Source organism: Rhipicephalus sanguineus, chromosome 5 (genome assembly GCF_013339695.2).
Source record: "Rhipicephalus sanguineus isolate Rsan-2018 chromosome 5, BIME_Rsan_1.4, whole genome shotgun sequence".
NCBI lineage: Eukaryota > Metazoa > Arthropoda > Arachnida > Ixodida > Ixodidae > Rhipicephalus > Rhipicephalus sanguineus.
Window position 1 is genome coordinate 33,727,456 of NC_051180.1, and position 22,176 is coordinate 33,749,631.

The following is a 22,176-nucleotide window of genomic DNA, read 5'->3' on the forward strand; positions in this document are numbered from 1 at the left end:
GCTGTCACGCCGCCATTGTGCATTCGAAGCCGTGTAAACATTTCCCACTGGAGCAGTTGAGTGCGCGGACAGGACCCAAGGCGCCCGCTCTATGGACTACGCACGATGCCGTCCTCTGAGAAACATTTGAGCTCCTTATGTTTCTAGCGTTTTCCGATTGCCTTTGTGCAACAGCGGGAAGCACAGAAGAGCACAGGCTTGAGCAAGTCGGGTAGGAAATTCACGTTACTAAGAGGTGGCTGAGATAACACGAACTCAAATAAAAAAAAAGAGTGGCGTATGTGTTGTCCTTTTTGTATGTGTACGCACGAGCATGTTAGCAAGCCTATGCTTGAGTAACAAGCCGCAAAAGATTTCAACAACACTGAAGCAGGCTGCTCTCAGTGGTATCAATGCCCCAGAACAGCTATAAATTTATTACGCTGTTTAAAGTGTGCACAGTATAAGCGAACAAATAAACATTTTCCAACGCGTACAAAAAAAAAGCTGTTCCTAACTTCCCATTACACGATATCGGCTTTATCAACATCAAATACACACTGTGTATAGCCTATAAAGATATTTTTTTATCTGTGACGACTGAATACATAATAACGTATTTCGCGAGTCCCTTCTTCCCTTCATACACAACACTGATCATACACAACACAAAGTATGGTGCCTTAAGGGCAATTCTATATCGCAATGTAAAGATGTAGGCCACCTGCTAAACCCTCATCATATGTAGGCTGTTGTTACGCCTAATATTGCAGTTGAAGGTCCAGGCTCCAAATAGTCACAAGATTGGCTTAATACGTCGCGACTGAAGAGGAGGTCCCTCAGTATAGGAGTATGAAACAACATGGATACACACAATTTCTTTTTGTTTGAAATATCGACTTAAGGATAACGTAATCACGAAGCCATTACTACTAGTCATATAGGACACTCGTGTGGGCTGATAATATTTGATAATCTTACATTAACAAAATAAATTCAAGGACATTCATCGCCTAGGGATTAATAAACATTCCGCAAGAAGCAACAGTCGCTAGAAAGCGTTTACATCTTATAACTTTATCAATGATAATAATCGTTGGGGTTTAACGTCCCAAAACCACGATTTGATTATGAGAGACGCCGTAGTGGAGGGCTCCGGAAATTTTGACCATCTGGTGTTCTTAAACGTGCACCTAAATCTAAGTACACGGGCCTCAAGCATTTTCGCCTCCATCGAAAATGCGGCCGCTGCGGCCAGGGTTCGGTCCCGCGACCTTCGGGTCAGCAGTCGAGTACCATAACCTCTAGACCACCGTGGTAGGTGTAGAGCTAACTTCCAGAGCATATAATGCAATGATACAATGCACTGCGTTGGAAAATAACGTGCTGTGCGATATTCCCACATTACGCCTTCGTTGAAACGCTACATAAAAGTGAAATTATGCGCGACATTACACTACACCTGAAATGTTCTTTTAGAAACACTCCGTAACAGAAATGAAGAGAAGATATTGCCTCCAAGTCTGTTCAGGAAGATAAAGAGAATGTTTACCCTAACTACATTTGCGCGTATCTACCGCGTTGGTCAACCTTTTAAGCACGCTGGAAATATTCCCACGAACTGACGAAACTCACCGCAAGCTTTCCATCGCACCAAAGCATTGTCTGTAACAGCCGCTCCTTCGAGTGTTCCGCAACCGGCGGCAACTCTTGATGAGAGAATAATCCTATTCCATGGCGGTTCATCGTCTCTTTTTCTTTTCTTTTTTTTTCTTTTCAATAAAAAATGTGTTCTTCGTGAGGTGACCGAACCCGAATAAGCGAAACTGGTTCAAGTACGACCGCTTCCAGGGTGTTTCTGTTTATCTTCTGCGCCGTCTCGTTGGCAATCATTCAGTGTATGCTCCATCCAAGGCGGCGCGGCGCATTTTCAAGGATCACAGCCAGTATTCTCAGAGCGGAGGGCTATTTACAATGCAATGTTTTAGCAAGCCGGTAGGAAAAGAGGGGTGACTGTTATGCTCACACGACATCATATCGCTGTTCCAAATTTAGACACGCCGTACCGGCATATTGAGGACTGTTTAAGATGTAACATTCTTTTGCTGATGCACCTGTCCCTGCGGTGATTCAAGGACCGGTCTTGGCTCCGGACATTGCTTCGTGCCGCAAATGGATGTTTCTTTTGTTATAATATGTCATAGCGCCTCATCTGGAAAGTTATCGACGATTGGAATTAATTTTAGTGACTGTCGGCGTTCCACAGTTCTGCGTTGTTTTGCTGCGGTCATGCTCTCAAATGTTAAATAGCGAAATGCCACTGGCTGTAATGACCATACCAAGTGCATGAAGTCAGGTAGATCTTTTTAGGGGCGAAGCTCCTTAAGGCGGCACCCGTTCGTCCCTCGTAGTTGTCGTAGTCGTAGTGCGTAACCAGTCGTAACGCTAGTACCAGATCTTGACCTCCAAGGTGGTGCCGGTGGGAGATTTTTCCTGTGCGTTGTTGAACAATAAAAAATTCGCAGCGTGAGCGTTAACTAAAAGTCGAATTCTTCTGTCTCTCATTCCCCATTAGCAGCCATTGGCATGTTCCAGTAGGAAACGTTAGTAGAAGTAGAAGTGTAAGTGTTAGCTAAAAGCCGACTTCCTCTGTCTCTGATTCCCATTAGCAGCCATTGTTTATCTCCAAGGTAGTGCCAGGTGAGATTTCTCCTGTGCGTGATTAAACAATAAAAATTTTGTTCAAAACGCCGTTGATTGATGAAATAAACCAACGAAAGACGCCAGATGTTTTCTAAAAGCAAAACGAAAGAACGCCAGATGTTTCTAAAGCAACACGAAAAGACGCCAGCTGCTTAACGAAAGACGCCAGATGTTTTCTAAAGCAATGGTTTTCTAAACAATGAAAATTCACAGCGTACACGTAAAATTAAAGTGAGCTGCAAGTCGTCATAACTCATCGAACCTTTAGTATAAACGCGCCCGATCTCACGTCGGTGATGATGTACTGGGCAGAATTCACGGAAGATTCACGGTTTACCGATGAACCTCCGCAGCTTCGCCCACTCATCATCATTCACTCCGTGGATATGCTGTGATTTTTTTCCCATGTCCTTTTGGAGCGTTTGTAATCTTCAAACGGTGGTGCGCGAAAAGGACGGTAACACTGGAAATAGAAAACACGTTGTAATGTTATGTAGCGTGTTACGAGAGCAGTAATATGGTACGGTATTGGAGGACTGAAAGTACTGCGTCTCGCGAGATAACTATGTGGTGCATGACATAGTTTATGCCATTTAACACTGCGAACGTCCCGAATGCGTAATGAAGAGAGGTTGTTCGAAGCTTTATGGTTGTCAGAGCTAGGACAAAATATATAAACACGTGGGACTCAATTAGAGTGCTCAATACGACCTGTGCAAAAGAAGCACCGTCGATTGTTGCAAGCAGACCTAGACAGGAAAAATTTGGTGACAATAGCTCCTCCAGACCACTTTTCGTAAAGTTGGTATCCTGTAAAACCCGTCAAAGCACGTCCGGTAACAAAATGGCACTGTTCTCGACGATGCCACTCGTAACTTCTGTGACTTGTGTTGTGGTGGTTGTTGTTGTTGTTGTTGTTGTTGTTGTACCCTCTGCCACATGGCTGTTCTCTGTATCTTCTTCTTCCTCTTCTCCTTCATCATTATCCTCATCCTGAGTGCGCCTACTGCAGGGCAAATTCCCCTCCCATGTTTCTTTAATTAACCCCGTCCTCTGCTTCCTGCGACCTCATTATCCCCTCAAACGTCTTTATCTCATCTGTCCATCTAACTTTCTGTCGCCCCCTGGCACGCATGCCTTCTCTTGGAATTCAGTCTTTTACTCTTGATTACCAGTGGATAACTATCTTGGTTTCTCAATATATGCCCTGCCCATACCCATTTCTGCATCTTGATTTCGACTAAGATGTCATTGACACATCACGAATGGTAGTTTACCAGCATCTCTATAGAGAAAGTTATAGTGTCGTACCGGTAGTTACCTACGGAGGTGAAACGTGAGGGCTTACGAGAAGGATTGAACTTAAATTGAGGACTACGCAGCGAGCCATTTAAATTGAAATTATAGGTGTAAACTTAAGGGACAAAAATAGGCCCGAGTGGTTAAGGGAACAAACGATTGTTTTCTGTGTACGGTCCTAAAATTCACGCAAGACAAAACTTAAGAGGAAAATGAAGGTTGGAAGTGATGAGAAGCTGCTTAAAAGGTAAAGTTACTGGGAGTCAATGTTTCCACAAGAGGACTTGTCGAAGGAAGTAAGGACTCATGACGAGTCTTCTTGTCGAAAGGTTGGCTCGCAGAGACATTCCTGTTCGACTTCTAATCATTATAAACAGGCTAAGCGTTTTTCGAGTCTTTATGTACTATGGATACGCATAGGAGCACGGCGTAAGGTAGGATTTAAAAAAAAGGAAAACAAAAGAACGGCTGAAAGACGAAAGCAAGAATGAGGTGGCACCACGTCGTAGTGTCCTGGCCGCATCGATCAACCGAGTAGAAAAAAACACTACAGTCAAGACCGGCGCTTGATTTTGTTGTGCGCTGTATGCGCGCGCATTTTTTTAAATCTTTTTTGTGCATTTACATTTGTTTAGATAACCGTTCTAGCTTCATGTTCGTTTGCCCTCCTCAATGCATGTCTTTTCGGTTAACATCTCTGTCTTTCCGTATTGCATTTTTCTCTCTACTCGCGAGATATCTTACTCTCTTCCACGCTTTCCACTCTTTTAATTCTTTATTGTATCGTTAGCTTTGCCAGGCGAGGAGTCGCAGATTACATCAATGAAGACGCCAGTATCTTTTATGAGGCTTATCAATAAAAAAAAAAAACTGCTCGCCTGTTTTGTTTCGAGCGCAGTGCGCCTTGACATTAAAATACAAAAAAAACAAGAAACAAGAAAATGGTACATTTAGTAATAAAAGCTTCAGCTACCTTGTTCACCACTTTAAGCAGTGCGTATAATGTCAGGCCAGATAAGATCGGTTCGTAAGATTAGATCTATTAGATTTAGTTGCTACGAGATATTAGTAACAGTTAATTAGTCTTCCCTTATCTTGTAGAATCACAATCATGAGGGATCGCGTGCAATATTACCTTTGCAAATCATGCAGAAAAGTTGCACTATTTCTTTTTTCTTTACCTGTGGCACACAGCGTCATAAACGTCTTAATATATAGGTAACTTCTTTTTTTTTTCCAGCCGAATTTCTTTGACGTCAGCGCGTCCGCTTGTATTAGCGGTGCTAAGGGTTGATTTTGGAACATTTTCAAACTTTCTTTTTTTTTTCTCTCTCTCTTTCTCGATCTATCTCTACCGCGCGTTGGAATGCGTGCTTGGATGCCAAATCGGTGCTCCGCGCTCACGCTCCTTGGAAGGCTTCGCGCTCTGAGGAGGACGATGTCAAGTATCACGTAATGAAAATGTATAGCACTATCTAGGTGACCTAGAGGTAGACGAGAACATCCGTAAAAGGAAGAAAGATGCGTTTGATCTACGGTGTTTTGGGCGAGACGATATTCAGTTTTTTTTTTTTTTTTTTTTGGTGAGGAAATAGCCAGGTGTGCACGTTACATAAAGAGTTTCCGCAAATAAACTCGCGAACTTCGATGATACAGTCGCATCGCTCAAGTAAACGCCAGAGCCGCACAAAACTCCGCAAGAAAAAAAAAAGCTAACAAGAAGGAGTGTAACGCCATTCGTTTATGCGAGTGAATCAAAGAACACAAACGCATAGGAACTTATTTTGTTTTCATCTTTGCATAAGCCTACGCGATGACTTAGCGGCTGCGGCATTTTACTGCAAAGCATGTTCTTCGATATAGTGATCCTATGCAGAATCTTTAGACCAAGACCAGCATTTCTCGTAAACTTTTTTTTTTTCAGCACGGTGCCTGACTTGATTCAGTTGTCGGTTCAAAACAGAGAAGTTATTTGTACCATCGCGCCGGTTTAATGGTGGTGGTGGTGGTAGCAACTTTATTCAGAAATCCGGCAAATTCGTGGCCTGGGCCTATAGGCCGCCGCCGAGGAGGACCGGAGACCCTGTCTCCTCGCCGCCCCACGGGCTTGCTGGATGGCCCACAATTGATCTTGCAGGTTTGAGCTGTTTAATTTCTCCCAGCATTTTTCAAGGCCTTATACCTAGTAATGCATCGTCTTATCCGTGTGTGTGTGTGTGTGTGTGTGTGTGTGTGTGTGTGTGTGTGTGTGTGTGTGTGTGTGTGTGTGTGTGTGTGTGTGTGTGTGTGTGTGTGTGTGTGTGTGTGTGTGTGTGTGTGTGTGTGTGTGTGTGTGTGTGTGTGTGTGTGTGTGTGTGTGTGTGTGTGTGTGTGTGTGTGTGTGTGTGTGTGTGTGTGTGTGTGTGTGTGTGTGTGTGTGTGTGTGTGTGTGTGTGTGTGCGTGTGTGTGTGTGTGTGTGTGTGTGTGTGTGTGTGTGTGTGTGTGTGTGTGTGTGTGTGTGTGTGTGTGTGTGTGTGTGTGTGTGTGTGTGTGTGTGTGTGTGTGTGTGTGTGTGTGTGTGTGTGTGTGTGTGTGTGTGTGTGTGTGTGTGTGTGTGTGTGTGTGGTGTGTGTGTGTGTGTGTGCTGTGTGTGTGTGTGTGTGTGTGTGTGTGTGTGTGTGTGTGTGTGTGTGTGTGTGTGTGCTTTTTTTGCTTGTCCGGGTACGGGGTGTCATGAAGCTTCGTCTACGCGTACGCGGTATGCCCGGGTGTCTTGTGAGCAATGTTCTGCGTACTTTTGGCCTTTTTAATTTGTTTTTACTGTGTTGTCGGCATAATTTCCCAGCATCGCTTTCTGAGAAGACGCGTCTGACACATCCGCAGCCCACGCCCGGAGCGCAAGCGCGTCTTTGCGGCAACCGCCGTGCCTCGGATGTCAAAGGGTTCAATGTCTCGCCGTGTTTGCGCAAGGAGCGGTGGCGCCTCAGGCCCGTCCTTTCCAGGGAACAAAGACCAAATCCCAAGTGCATTCCCCAGTCTGCGCGGGCAGTAACCAAATATTTGAACATGTTAGCCTCTCGCAAAATGGCCAGAGAAAGGATGTGTCTTCCCATTCTTTCTGCTTTCCATCGTTCTTCTTTTTCGTTGCCTTCCTTTCGTTGTTGCACGTTTTGAGGCCCACCTTTAATAGAGTATCTGCGTTAGCTTCTGTGATATTTTACTTGGTTTCGTCGATAGGAACGCTAAGCAACGTGGGGAGGTCTGCAAGCAAACAGCAGTCTCCTCTCACAATCTCGGTCTATCCGTCTATCCGGTCCCACGTGCCGAAGTGAACTGCTCCGTTCTCAGAAGCGGCGGTACATCATTCGGGTCTCGGAACGTTAACACCACACTCAGCACACCTCTCGAACCATCAACACGGAGCGTCTTCGCCGCGGGGCAGTGACTCCTATGGAAAACCGTTTGCATCCCCGGGATTATTTGTCCCGATATCAGTTCTCCAAATGCATCTGTCACTTTTTCCAGGGGACCCCAGTCGCCGGATTCTGGTTTGAAATAGACGAATGCTGTAATTCAGGCTGTTTGGGTTCCTTTGCCGACCCGGATGCGCGGCGTATGATTCTCATACGTGACTGAGAGCACGTCCGCAAACAAGATGAACGAAAACAGAGAAAGCGTCACGTGCCAGCATCCTAATACCCTTGTTATTAAATCGTTTAACGTGTTTTATTACACTCCGGAGCAGCAAGACAACAGTCGTGTCGTTCGATGTCCAACGCGGACACCTTCGCGCAGCGCCGTTAATAGGTGCCCCGCCTTCTCTGGTGTTTAGGCCTGCTACGCGACGCAGCTGCCGCCATGATCACATAGCGCCCGACGCGCCGCAGGCCATTCGACCAAATGGGGTGCTCCGTGTAAGTTGGCCGTCGAGAAGAACGTCCTTAATCCTCCGTGACGTGCAATTACGGGCTGCTGCAACCGCGTTTCAAGCTAATCCTGCGTCATTTATCGTTAGAAGCAAAAACACTCTATAAGCCCCCGTGTTCCGAAGAGAAGCGCTCCAGGGCCCTCGCCCTTCGAAGTGAGACGACGTAGCCTTGACCTTCAACCCTTCGGGCCCAGACAGAGTGATGGCGAACTCGAAAGTGCCAATCAGAACGCACCGAGGGTCGGGCACGAACGACCCCCGCCATAAGCCGACGTGTTCATTGCCACGGCATATATCCCCCCCTTCGGCTCGAACAACAATGGTCGATTAAGAAAAGGCTGAGCACCCGACTCTGCTCCGCGATCTCTCGTCTGTATAGACAATGCCTGTCATCTAAGGGGAAGGTAAGTCATTGCACACCGGTCCGGTAGGCCATCTGCAGTTGTGGGTCTTGACGGCCCACCTGCTTTTGTGTATCTTGTTTCTTGTCGTGAAACTCGTTGACATGCACAGGACCAACCTGTCTAATCCTGAATGGGGGGGGGGGGGGGGGGGGCAAGTTTCGAGCGCGTCTCGAAATACCCGTTTGCGTACGATAAGAGCGGTCCCTGATCGAATGGCTCCATCAACCGAATACTGTGGTTTGATAGCAGGTGGCGTGGTAGTGGCCATTAGGGTCAGCAGGGACTCAGTCGCGGGTAGTTATAGCTTCCGACGCACCGTTTAATGGAGATACGCGCAGGATAGCTATAAACGGTGATTAGACGCCGAATGCGTCATTTGTGTCTCCTTTGTCGCTTCGCTGCTTGAGTCTTTTCGATTTTCAACAAATTTTGTCGAACCAATCACAGCTCCGTTAGCCTTGGAGTCAGGTAACGAGTGTGGTTGTCAGTAGAGGTGGCATGATGGAAGCTTTTATCTGCAACACCGATATTTAATGTGCGCAAGAGCTCGAGGTCTTTACAGTGAGTCAGAGGCGCCATCCTCAATTCGTTTACTTAGCCTTTGGTTGTTCTCTCGAGTCTCTTCACACCGGCTTCGGTATTAATGTCGCTCTACCGACTGCACGCCTGTCCTCGGGTCGCAGATTTCCGCGGCGGTTGCCACGTTTCGACGTGAGTGCACGGTAAGCAAGAATATTTGTGTTAGCTAGGTTTAGGAGCTCGTTAGAGAATATTTTTTGCTCTAACGTAACGCCTATTCGACAACTTCGGCGTCCTTATTAGTCCACTGTGCGCTTTGATCCACAGTGCGCCTTGGAACTGACAGTGACAAACAGGTCATGTTTAATAACGAGAAGATTGAGATTTACATTTACATATCTCGTTTTTCACCCGCACGGCGGTCTAGTAGTTATGGTGCTCGGCTGCTGACCCTAAGGTCGCGGGATCGAATCCCGACCGTGGCGGCCGCATTTCGATGGGGGCGAAATGCTTGAGGCCCTTGTACTTAGAGTTAGGTGCACGCCAAAGAACACCAGATGGACAAAATTTCCGAAGCCCTCCACTACGGCGTCCCTCATAATCATATCGTGGTTTTGGGACGTAAAACCCGACAATTATATTAGTATTACAACTCATTCTTCTCCCACTCCCCACCACCTAGTGATATGTTACAAATCAGGAGTCGAAATGACAAAGCTTTTCAGTGACATACGTATACATTGCCATTTTCTGGAGAGGCTACCCTGCCTCGACCTCCACAGCTTTCGGTCCATACAATGTAACGGCAAACTGGAAAGTAGCAATCAAAACATTCCACGGTTCGGGCACGAACGATGCCGTTGGGATACCGTTTGGCATTTGCTAATGGTGTCTCCGGCTTCAGGATAGGCTAAACTTGACTCTTACAGGCATAATTTTATAGCGCAAGAGCTCTTTTGTGATAACGGGGCTGAACTTTTTGTTTTGATTAATTGCCCGGTTTTTCTCCTTTATAACTTATTTCTTAATCGCGACGTGAAATAAAGAGACGCTCTTAATCCCGTGCTATAGTCTTGATATCTTTTTTTTTTCAGTTACGGAATTCGCGGCGCAGTACTAACAATTACTGGTGAGTTGGGTGAGCTGACAAGATTCACTAGTGAAGACAGAGTGGTCAATAACGCATTGAGGCTATAACTCAGACGCATATCGACACCGCCACGCGTTCACAATCCAGTTCGTCACCAGCACATGTGATTTTTCGTGAGCCGGAGGTGTTTGTCATATAAATGACTACATTTTCACATACTAAACGCCTTGGTGGGGAAAAAAAAGTTCAGGAGCCTTTGGCCTATCGGGAAAATGTTTCCAAGCTAAGCATTGCGTCTGCGTGCCTAACCAGGAGGCGTTGGCTTGACGTACTACTTTTCTTTTCCTTTCTTTCTTTCTTTCTTTCTTTCTTTCTTTCTTTCTTTCTTTCTTTCTTTCTTTCTTTCTTTCTTTCTCATTGCGCAATGCGCCCTCTTCCTCCATGCCGGGAATAGGACCTTCATCCACGGGCTTAACAGCAGACACGTCAGTCGCTGTAGGCAACAACGTCGGTCATGCGTTTATATCCAGGCAACAACGCAACGTGACATGACAAATGACCTCGATAAAAGATCCGATTGCCACATCAGAAACGGCTGATCACCGGCAAGCCCACGATCTTAAGAGCATCAGTTATTGGAAAACGGCGCATACAAATGCGCATGTGAGAGGCGCAACTTCGAAGGTCGCATTTCTGTAACCTCGCCGGCGCCGGGTTTTTCGCGTACGACGCCGCCACCGAAATCTGTGAGTTTGCAAAGTGTGTGAGTGATAACTTCACGCGAGGGCAATCATAGTGGTTATCACGTAGGGTCGGTGAACGCTTATTTATATACGTGGGTCTGTGAAAATTTGTGCAACTGTCGCCCCTCCCCCTCTTGCTTCAGCCCCCTTTCCTTTAAGCCCGGAGCACTTTAGGGGACCGCGCTGTCATATTCTGTCGTATGGTGTCGTCGCTTGGCGTAACGCAGGCAAAACCACGTACAAAAATACAAAAAAGAGGAAGCAAGTGACAAATAGAAAGAGAGAGAAAGGGAAAAAAATAGGAAGAAAAATATAAATAAGGAGAGGAAAAAGGACAGAAATAACTGGAAAGGAGAGAAGGAAAGAAAGAGAGGAGGAAAGAAATAGAAAACCGAAGATAAATAAAGAAGGCTGCCCAGCTCCGCACTTCCTTCAGGCTTGGCATAGTGCAAAGCCGCCTTAATTTCTTTCTTTTTTTTACCCTTTGGGTAGACAGCAGGGTGCAGCCTGGTTAATTTCTAAGCCTATTCCCTATACAAGTTCTCTCTCTCTCTCTCCCACGTCACGTACAAGTTGTTGTTACGTGTTGTTACGCTTTGGCATGTGTTGTGCAGAAGGATGCAGTGCGGCGTTGGATAAAGCAAAAAACAAAGAACAACTCTCGTAATCATGCAAATGACGAACGGCCCCGCATTACCTGGTCGTTCCGGTATCTTCTGTACAACTTAATGAAGGCTTGATCAGTTTCCCTTCGTTCAGTATCTTCTGTATTATTCTGATATGCATATATGTGGAGCTATAAGGGGCCCGTCACTGGGTGATAACTGCACCTTCAAAGCCGTTTCAATGATAGTTTACTAAGGGGACAGACAGCGGCGTCCTTACTAAGCCGAATTTGTTTTACATTACGAAAAGACTAGGTACTTCTGTTAGGTTCAACACATTTCACACTCACTTACTCGAAAGCGATGCGCCGCTGATATTATGCAACAGCTCTGTGTCGTATCGCTGCATCTGTAGCCCTGACAGCCTCGTGCGCATGCGTATACTGCTGTGGAAGGTCCACACCAACTGCCGAAGAATATGTGACGTACCTTACAATACTCGTTCGTTCACGAAAGAAGAAAATCTGTCCTCACTACGTTGCATAATACATAAAAACATCAAGAATGTCCTTTAGTACGATTAGGGATCGCTGACAGGATCCAGGCATATTTTATTAAGCGTGCTTGCCTACGGGAAAACACAAAAAGCCGGTTACGGAACTTCCTATAACATAAGAGGCGGCACCTTGATTTGCGCGTGTCAAACAGGCTGACCTTCATTTGCATTACACGCGAAATTGATCTCGCCTCGCTCAGCGAAAGTTGAGCAGACGTTGATTGCTATCAAAAGGCCGAGAACCGTTATATAATAGGGCGACCTTATGCAGAACTACGTCTCTCCCGAGGACGCGTACAAAGACGGCCTTACACCACTGCGTCCTACAGATGCAGCAGTGTATGCGGACTGAAATATTATTTTTATTCTTTAGTTCAAGACGCTACAGGTTGTCCTCGTCTCACCTCCTGTTTGAACGCCAGCTTTGCTGAACGTCGCCGTTGCAGTCACCTTCATTCCGATAAGCACAGGATTACGAAACGATAAACATCCACGGCGAAAAAAACTTCATTTTAGTTTCACTCGATGGGCGAGTATATAATATATATATATATATATATATATATATATATATATATATATATATATATATATATATATATATATATATATATATATATATATATATATATATATATATATATATATATATATATATATATATATATATATATATGACGTCGACTACTAACGCGCCTGACTGGAAATGGAAGGTCGATCGTGTGCCTTTATCAGCTTTCGCTGGGAGGTTATAAATCCGGTTGGTAATCGCTTGGTTTTCGTTCTCGAAGGCGTTACTGATCGTCTCATGAATAACAGAGGCCAAGTGTACGTGATCATGACACGCGCAAGACACGTTTCCGTGTGAACGGTTTGCTCCGCGAGATATCGATGAGCGAGAATGTAGTTAGGCTTAATCGCCCGGTCATTATCGCTCCGTCCTAAGCCTTGAACTGCACGACCAGCTTCCAACGCGTACGCAATTAAGGCTGAATCCAATTGGCTTATTATATAAGCACTTCTCATACCTGCGCGTGCTTATTCCAAAGCGGAGCTCCCGACCCGGCCTCAACTTTCTCTGTCCTTCTACCCCGGCCAGTCATTTCGCATACTGAACTCTTGCACAGCCGTTTCGCTCCTGTCAGCGTATGATTAATGAGACCGATAAACATCAAGACGTAGGAGTCTTGTAAGAGAAGTGAGTATCAGCGTGGGCATCGAAAGATCACCGGCACGGGTAACGTGCATGACGTAAGGAGAAATGATGACTGGAGTGATAACGAGTACATATGCCGTCAAGGCTTTCGTTAGCAGGCATATTGCACCTTTACATTTATTGGTACAGATTTTTTTTGCTGGGAATAGAAAATATCCTTGTTAGTTTGATGCGTTAACGCTCCGAAAAGACGAATTCGAATATTCACACTACAAGACATTTTCCGTACTTCAATATATAGCTCTCGGAAACAGAGATAGAGAGATAAAAAAGAAAGAAAACAAACAAACAAGCAAGAAAATCACAGTTTCACCGCAAGGGCGAAGCAATGAATGCTATAGCAACAAATTGTAATGTTATACGAAGTATGGCTGGCAGCTAAGTCTTTTGGATACGATTTCGCGTAACTCTACAAAACGCTGGTGTACGAAATACGGCCTCTCCAGGGAGTGAAGCGGTTTTCGTATAGTCTCTACGCGTTGAGGGCACAGAACGTAGAAGAGTATACGAGCCGTTTGCTGATGTCTGCCGAGATAGCGCGCGCGCCAGCGATCGCGACCGCGCCCTTAAAATCAAAGTTCACAGTTGCTGCTCGAGCGACACAGCCCCCACCCCCTCCCCCGGCGTCCATTCATGCTCCTTCAAGACGGGCGGGGCGTTTCCTCTCTGCTTGAGCAGCAATCGACGGCAGTCCTCGCACGCGGGGTGATGTTATCGCATGCGCCCTCCGTGCGACGGAGATGGGCCGCCTCGTTTCATCTCTGCTTAAGCCGGGTCCGTCGCCCCCTCTCGCGCGCTTTTACCCGCAGGCAGAATATGCGATGCGCGGGGAGGGGGGGTGTTATCGATTTGGACTTGATATGTAACATGACGGCGACGGCGGCAGCAAATACCCGTCGAGGGTGTCCATATAATCGTTATCGCAATAAAAGAAATTCAGCGAGGTTAAGCAAGGACATGCCATTCCGGCTGCCCTGTACGTGAGCAGGTGTAAGGAAAGATAGATAACCAAAAGGAAACATACAGAAAATAGTAAAGGTGCATTTATTGTCAACCGACTTTCCTCGTCTTCGCGCCTTACGCAGAACATGCTAAATCAACATCCCTGGTATTCCATCTTAAAATCTCGGTAGCTATGGGGTTATGCTGCTATCATTCGATTCGATGGAGCGTTATGCAGCTAACATTCCATGGTCGCACATTCGATTCCAGGCTCCTGCAGGGACACAATTTGATTGGCTTAAAGGTGCAAGAACATTCGTTGTCGACTGGGGTGTTTACGAAAAACAAACCTGCATGAACTAGTGTATTACCGGTTTCTCTTCTCATACCTCACTTAACGATTGCAGTACTGGGAAGGGTCGTTCTGTGCTGTGAACCATGCAGTGATTGTGTGCCCATGGGCTCTGTTTTTCTATTTCGTACTTATATTTCTTGTCTCACCCCTCAATTTAGGGTAGCCAATCGTATACCTTAACCTCAATCTTAATCGTAACCTCAACCTTAACCTCAATCTTAACCTTACCTTAATCGTATACCTTAACCTCGTTTAACCTGTTCTGGTTAAACTCTATATACCATCCCCGTCTCTCATCTCGCTCTCTATTTAAAGAAACCGATGTGGTCGTAGACTCCTCTGAACTCACCCTGGCGATATCTCTCACTGCCGCTACGTTGCTTTGGTACGTCAGATTCCCATAAATCTTGAAAACCTGTGAAAGCGACGCCTGTAGTCTTCATTGTGTACTGCGTAATCTACAACTTATGGCTAGGACACTAGACCTTTTTCGTATAGTTTCCTGGCTATATTCATAGCACTTTAAGCGGGACCTGATTAAGAGTGTACAATAAAGCAATATCGCACGATGCGCACACAAGAAGGACCGGCAGTCATTCGGAGGCCGCGTATAGTCGAAACTACTTCGTACTTCGCCCCGGTCTCATCATGAGCGCATCAAGGACGCTCCGTAGCGTAAATTGGAGCACACGCGCCGCAGCTGAAGCCTTGGGGGTTTGTCTCCCGCTGATCTCCGTCTTCGATAGATTCGACGAGCGACGGGCAATAGAGTCGAGCACCTCCACCGATAAACCATAAGGGCGTGCTCTTGTTGTGCTTCTTTTCTTTTTATTCCGTACGCGTATCACGATTCGATATCGACGTCACGAAACGCGGCTTCCGCTTCTTCGTCCTCACTGGATAACTTCCGCCCAAGGTTTTTCTTTTGCTACGACACTTACACACTTCGAAATCGAGTATTTTGATATGTTAAAAAAACACTTAATGCGCCTATACCGCCTGCGTAATTAAATGCGCTGCCCTCGAGGACATCTCGCACACTTCAGAAATTTTGGCAGGTTCGAAATATGCCACTGAGTGAGCTCGAAGTAAACACTTTGCAAGTTCCCTTGAGTCGGGTCAACTTTATATGTAATGCGGCCGAATTTCGAGGCTCCATTGAAGGGCCTCTTACAGAAGTGCCGTCTGACCGTGTCTCAGTGCCAGACCTTCCTAATCGCTCATCAGCGTATTTGAGTCCGGTTGTGTACCGCCGTGGCAACCGCTAAAGAATGCAAGTCGCAGCTATGGGAGGTCATTCACTCGATAAAGAATACGTTAATGGACCCATGTTAAAATTAGATTCTACGGGTTCATGTGCCAAAACCACGATATGATTACGAGGTACGCCGTAGAGGGAAAACCTCGGATTAATTTTGACCCACCTGGGTTTCTTTGACGTGCACCGATATCTAAGTGCGCTGGTGTTTCTGCATTTCGCTCACTTGGAAATGCGGCCGCTGTGTACGGAAATCGAACCCGCGTCCTCGATCTCAACAGCGTAGCGCCTTAGCCTTAGCCTAACATTAACGCAAATAGGAAAATTAAGTTCAGAAAGAGAAAGCAACGGTCGCCACAGCCGCGGACGGCAAGCGGTGTTGGACGTGTTACTTATTGCCATTTGTTTAGTATGTCTGACGTGATTGCATGATCGCAGCATAGGCGAAGCTACACCATAATCCCACAAAAGAAACGGATTCACTAAAGAAGGGCCTTGTAGAGCTTTATATGACATCTTTTCTCACGGGAAAGGCATGCGTTACACGCAATAAAATATGATGTGAACGAATCGCATTGTAATCTACATCAGGGGCGTAGGCAGAAATTTTTTTCGGGGGGGAGGGGGGAGGGGGGCACCTCCTTGATCCGACATCAGGTCTTGGCAGATAAGTGACGTCGAGTGTCATTTCGTGCTCTGTATCCCATGGGGGAAAAAATTCGGGGGGGGGGGGGTGACACGGGGCCCGGCGTGCCCCCCCCCCCCCTGGCTACGCCACTGATCTAAAGGCTAGTACAGATGGTGGGAATTTCGGTTTATTGAATGGAAACCTCTCGCTGTATTCACGAAAGAGCTACAAAGACCGACGCACGAGTTTGCGACAAGTTATAGCTATACCGTTGCCACTTCGTTACGATGTGCATCTGCCGCTTAGATTACATCTCACGTACACCTTTTTCATGTCAAATCCCCGTCGCAACTGCTATCTTCCTTCTAAGGCTAGCCATATTTATATTTTGTACTTGCCTCTTAGGATAGCGCTGGTGCCAAGTGACACATCCCGCTTAGTTGATTCTCATTCTGGTAGGGATGCGATGTGGTCCGCTTAAAAGTTTCGTTTTGTCTTATTCAAGCCCAGTATCTATAATTATTGGCTGATACGTGGTCGAAGGCTTTTCCGTACATGGAATGACTTGAACGGTATCCGTATGTCATCAGACGGCTGAGAAACATCCAGCGCCGAGTCATGACGCGAAATATTAAAGCAGAAATGCTAAAGTTGAAATATTAAAGCTGCAGCTGGAAACGACATCGGGTGCGAAACACAAATGGTAACATAAAACACTCGGTTAGTAATACGCCTAGCTTAGGTGCATTTAATGTATTCTGTATAACAAAACACAATGCATCCTTAAAACTGTGTGCCCAAGTTAACTACCAAGGGTCAAATTGAAGCCTCCCAAACGTACATTTCTCTTTCTGTCCGGTCGCTTACTGTTGTAGTTCGAAGTTCGGGCGCTTAGGTGCTCAGTGTTTACAGTGTATTATCGCCAGGCTCTTGCAACAATATTGTTTTATACGTTGTAAAATGCAGCGTTATTTGCAACATTGTTACCTAAGCGACACGGCAGTGAAGATTTAACAGCTTGGTGGCTGCAAGAGAGAGGAAACAATTGATTGTTGGTTTCTGCGGGACGAAAGCTTCCCTGGCGTTTGCTGCCCAATTCCTCAAGTATCACTTAATTCGCGAGGGCTTTCGTACGAAGCTAGGAACTATTTGTAAGAAACGATGGCAGCCATTATTGAGAGATATGCAACGTGTAAAACAGTCAGTGAAAGAGACTTCTTGTAAATTACGGGATGAATTGACAAAGCTCTTGTTTCTGAATGCTGCTCGTCACAGCTGGGCCAACTCTGGTAATGATGCGCCAAGCTTGATGTGCTCCAGATGACGATTGGCTGATCGTTCATTATTACACACTATTACACGCTATTACACACTATTGTGTACTTCCTTTGTGAATGTGCATACAGGGCCTGTATTAATAGACAGCTTCTACGAACGAGAAAAATCATAACATCTTATGAATCAGTCGACGGTCACCTTAGCTGACAGTATACCCGACGTCACAGCTGGCCTGGCAACTGAAAGCGTAAGGCGCTATTTCTTTTACTTCTTCTAGGAGGTGTGGGTGAGGGAGTGAACGTGTAACGGTGTAAAAATGGTGTACAATGGCATTTGTTGCTAGCTGTGATGTCATTTTCATGGTTACCTGAGATGGTAGAGCAACCACCCTGGAGAGGCATTGGTCCCAAGCTCAAATTTCCTGACAAGTACGAATTTTTGACAACTACAAGGCTTTCGTTCTGAGAAATTCGTGTGGATTTCCTTTGCTGCTTCGTGTTGCACCCCATTCAATGTCTTCTTTTTTTTGTCATTTCAAGGTTATTTGAGGAGTCAACACAGTTTTGTACTGTCTTTATTACGTTGATACATGTCTATAGTACGTTAATATATGCCTGTCAAATTATTATACGCGCTATTTGACATAACTAAGCAATACAACCTGGACTGTATTAATGCCACGAAAAAACAGTTTCAATGAAGGACCAACTTTCTCATTGGCCTATCGGAACAAACGGCTTCGGAACATCGATATTTTCGATCCATGCACCTGCAGCAAAATTTTTTAACTCATGGGTCACGAAGGCATGCGTCGTCATCACGTGCTTTATAACTAAGCCTGTCAGTTGCACTTGGAAAGCCCGTATGTTACGGTGTTTTCCAAGCGTGCAATTGCCGTCATGAGCATGACACCTTGTGCGTTTACACCATTGCATGGCTGAGATTCCCACGGGTATTCGAGACATTCGTATTTCGTCGCTTTGATGTCGTCATTGAAAAGCGCAGGTGCAAACGTAGCCGAGTCCACGCAGAAGGCTGCGGATTATGAGGAAATATGACAGGCTTCTGTTTCCAATAATTCACGGAGCTGTGAAAACAGCTTAACAGTACTACGACACTGGCTTAATTTACTGCATTTTTGTTTTCCTGTCTCGTCGAAACGTTGCCGGCGCGTGGCTATACTGCTTGTAGCTATTCCACGAGTCTCTATTTCTTAGCGTGACATCGCTCATAATTCTTGTGCCAGGTGCGCTACCGTGCTGTGATGTTAATTTATGGGTTACCGTTCATAACTTCTTTAGATGACGTGACAATACAAGGACAAAGAATACGACAACTGGCAGGACATGCGCTGTTTGTTCTCGCAACTGATTTCTTTGGTTGAAAGTGAAACGCGTACTGCTTTGCAACCCTCCTTTTGGCCCGTTATTGTTTACTGACACGCGTCCCTACTTCGATCGTTGTCCTTTGGTTTAAAAGTTTTGTTTTTGGCAGTTGCGGACGCACTTTGCCGTTTGGTCCAGTTATGAAAGCACCTCTTCTCTTTTAGGATATCAAGGATTGTTTGTGAAAACAGTAAAACCTCGCCAGCTACTGTCTCGTTAGTTAACCTCTTCCTTGTCGTCATCTTGTCGCGGTACCTAAATGACCCTGTGGGTTACCGCTAACGCTGCGTGGATTAATTCACAGGGCGAGCACGCGGCGTGTTCGTGTTGACAGTTAGAAATTATTTTCTTCTCTTTTATTTTCATTTAGGATTAGCTTTCTTGTCGAATATTTATCTTTCCTTCATTTTTTTTTCTAAAAAACAAACGCTAGATTCAAAAGGGACTTTCTGTGCCTTTTTTGTGTATACCTTTCACGAAAATTCTGTGCCTTTCTGTATCTTTCATCAAAATTTGGTGAGTCACCTCTGTGCCACGCGCAGCTTCGCTGACCCTCATCCTTTCCACAGGCATTGAATGCACAACGCGACGTCGGGGCGCAAAATTCACCGTCCTCTTCTTAAGTTGGACGGTTGAAATGCGCACGAAAGTTATTTAGCATAAATGAGCGTCACCCACGTGTCTTGCATCGAGTTCTTCCTTTTAAATTTACTTCGTCCGCACAAACATTCACAAGCAATGAGTTTGTGTAAAACCTAAAAGTAGTAAGGTTTCCTCGGATAGGTCAGCATAAAGAGGTTCCAAGGCCCGCACACTTCCAACTACTTAAGCTTCCTTTCCAGAAAAGAAAAATCACACACCGGCACGGCATCCTCATTGTACGCGTTATTTACTCAGCAAGAAAGATGTGCCCTTGTGCGGCATTAGAAGTTAGGCAAAATTTTAATATGTCCTTGAATTTTGCATCAACTTTTGCGTCTCTGAATCTATTTACGGCAGTAACCGAAGGCTTTCTTATGCGGAGAAGGTCCCTCGTTCTCTCGTTGAGTCATCCTGGTGGCAATAATAACTTCCTTCAACGTACTCGGTTTGGCACTTACACCAAAGCGCGTTGGCAAATCTCGCACGTTGACGGACGTGTTTATTGTTTCCATGTTGCGATTCCCTTGCCTATATATTACATACTTTGTTATGTACCATGGCGTTTATGCGAGTATCTCTTATTTCCTCTAACAACGTTACTGCGGAAGGAAAATTATAACTAGAGAGCCTTAGTTTTGGCTTGGAAGGTGTCGCACCTACGGTCCCTACAATCAAAAGGAAAGTGGTAATGGGAAACGACGCAATGGGCTTCGCGAGATCCGAAGGCAAGGGCTTCCGCAAGCACAGCTAATCTTATGGAAATCAGGGGCAAACCGCGTCTTTGTTCCGACCTGTTGTTAACATGGAAGCTGATGTTGCTCGTATTCGGCCTTTCTTTCTTTCATAGCTGACTCGCTTGCCAAAAGCTTTATTCTTCCTGAAGAAAATGAATTATTCTTTAATTAAGCAATACCACTTCCTCACATCCTGCAGAATTTTCGTTTGTTCTTTTTTTTTTGTCAGCTACGAGTTGGTTTTTCCTTCACACTTCGTGGAAAGACCTGCGCAGAAACTGACGAGGTCTGCGTCACGTTCGCAGTCTGTGTGCGCCTCACGTTACCACAGAATGAAAAGTATCAACTCAACCCTTTCAGTATCAAAATTGGGGCGGTTCACAAAAGGAAAAACAGAAAAGCGATAACGTGAGGTCGTCGTCATATCGTGAAACAATTCCCATTCACTTAGCAGTCGCTGTCGTTTGAAAGAGCGTCGTTGCGTCATAAAGGAGGGCAGTTTTCGCACAATGACGCAGATGTCGAGCTCTGCCCTAAGTGTGGAGATATAAGTTTAACAATGGCGCCTTCTTTTTCTCCATGAAACTGAGATCCACCGATTTCGGCGCACAAAGACTGGTTCGCACTGTAGCTTAAGCTTAAGTAGTGTAGACAAAACGCTATGTCGCGTCGGGAAAGAGAGGCAAGCGTGTACAGGAATGTCGCACGGTTGCCGCAACTATGCAATCCAGCACGTTGGATACCTGCGCTGCCGCTTCTTAAGCGCTCAAAGAAATGCCCTCGTGAAGTTTCCCCAGCTGATGCGTTCCTTTACACACTCTGTGCTAGGCTTTCGACAGGTTATAAGAGGGTCGCTTGTTCTGTTGAGCTGCGTAAAGCCGTTGCATTCCCTTCCTTAAAGCAACTGTAGACTGTATTAGTCTTTGTACAACGTGTACCCTTCACAATGCAGGTCAGTTCACGTGAATACCCTACATCTAAGCGACATGTCACAAAGCTGTTAGCGGGGAAATTATTCCCAATGCCACGCACGTGCGCGTGTGTAGGTGCACGAAACTGAAAAGATAGATTGTTAATGTTTCAGATGATAACAGTATTTAAGTGCTGCTCACATCGCAACAACCCCCCTTCCACTTAGCGAGAGTTCACGAAGGGAAATGGAAACCAACCTCCAGGCTATGTTTTTACCATACTATATGGGCGATCATACAAACGACATCACAACCGATATATCTTTTTTGCACCGCCTCGGTGCTCTCAAAGTTCAGCGCTATATATTAAAATTAGTCGTACTCCAGTTTTCTAAACTCATAAATCACGCGTTTAATTTTTTTTTTTACTAGCGGGAGCGGCCCGCAGTCATGCCCCTATAAAAGCGGGGTGAAGATTCTTCCGGATCCGAATAAAGTTATCTATCTATCTATCTATCTATCTATCTATCTATCTATCTATCTATCTATCTATCTATCTATCTATCTATCTATCTATCTATCTATCTATCTATCTATCTATCTATCTATCTATCTATCTATCTATCTATCTATCTATCTATCTATCTAGCGGTTCTCGTATGCCAGATACGCTTTCAAATTTTCAATCACATAGCACCTCTAGTCCCAATTTAGGTGCGCTTAATTGCATATTCATTTTTTTTTCGTTTTCCTTATACAACTTACTGAAAGCCAATGCTGTCAATATTTTAATTATTAACGCAGTTTGTACGAGCACAGTGTTCTGCAGGACATGCTTTGTAATTATGGGCAAAGGTAACCTTAGAAACTGATGCTTGTTCAAGAGCAAAAGGCTTAAGGCAAAAAAAAAAAGAAAATACTCAGACGAGAGACTTGCGTAACTGTATAGTATTTTCATCGAGAAATCTCTGACTGCAGCTTTACGACGAAGGTTATCTCAAGATGCACGTGCCACAACGTT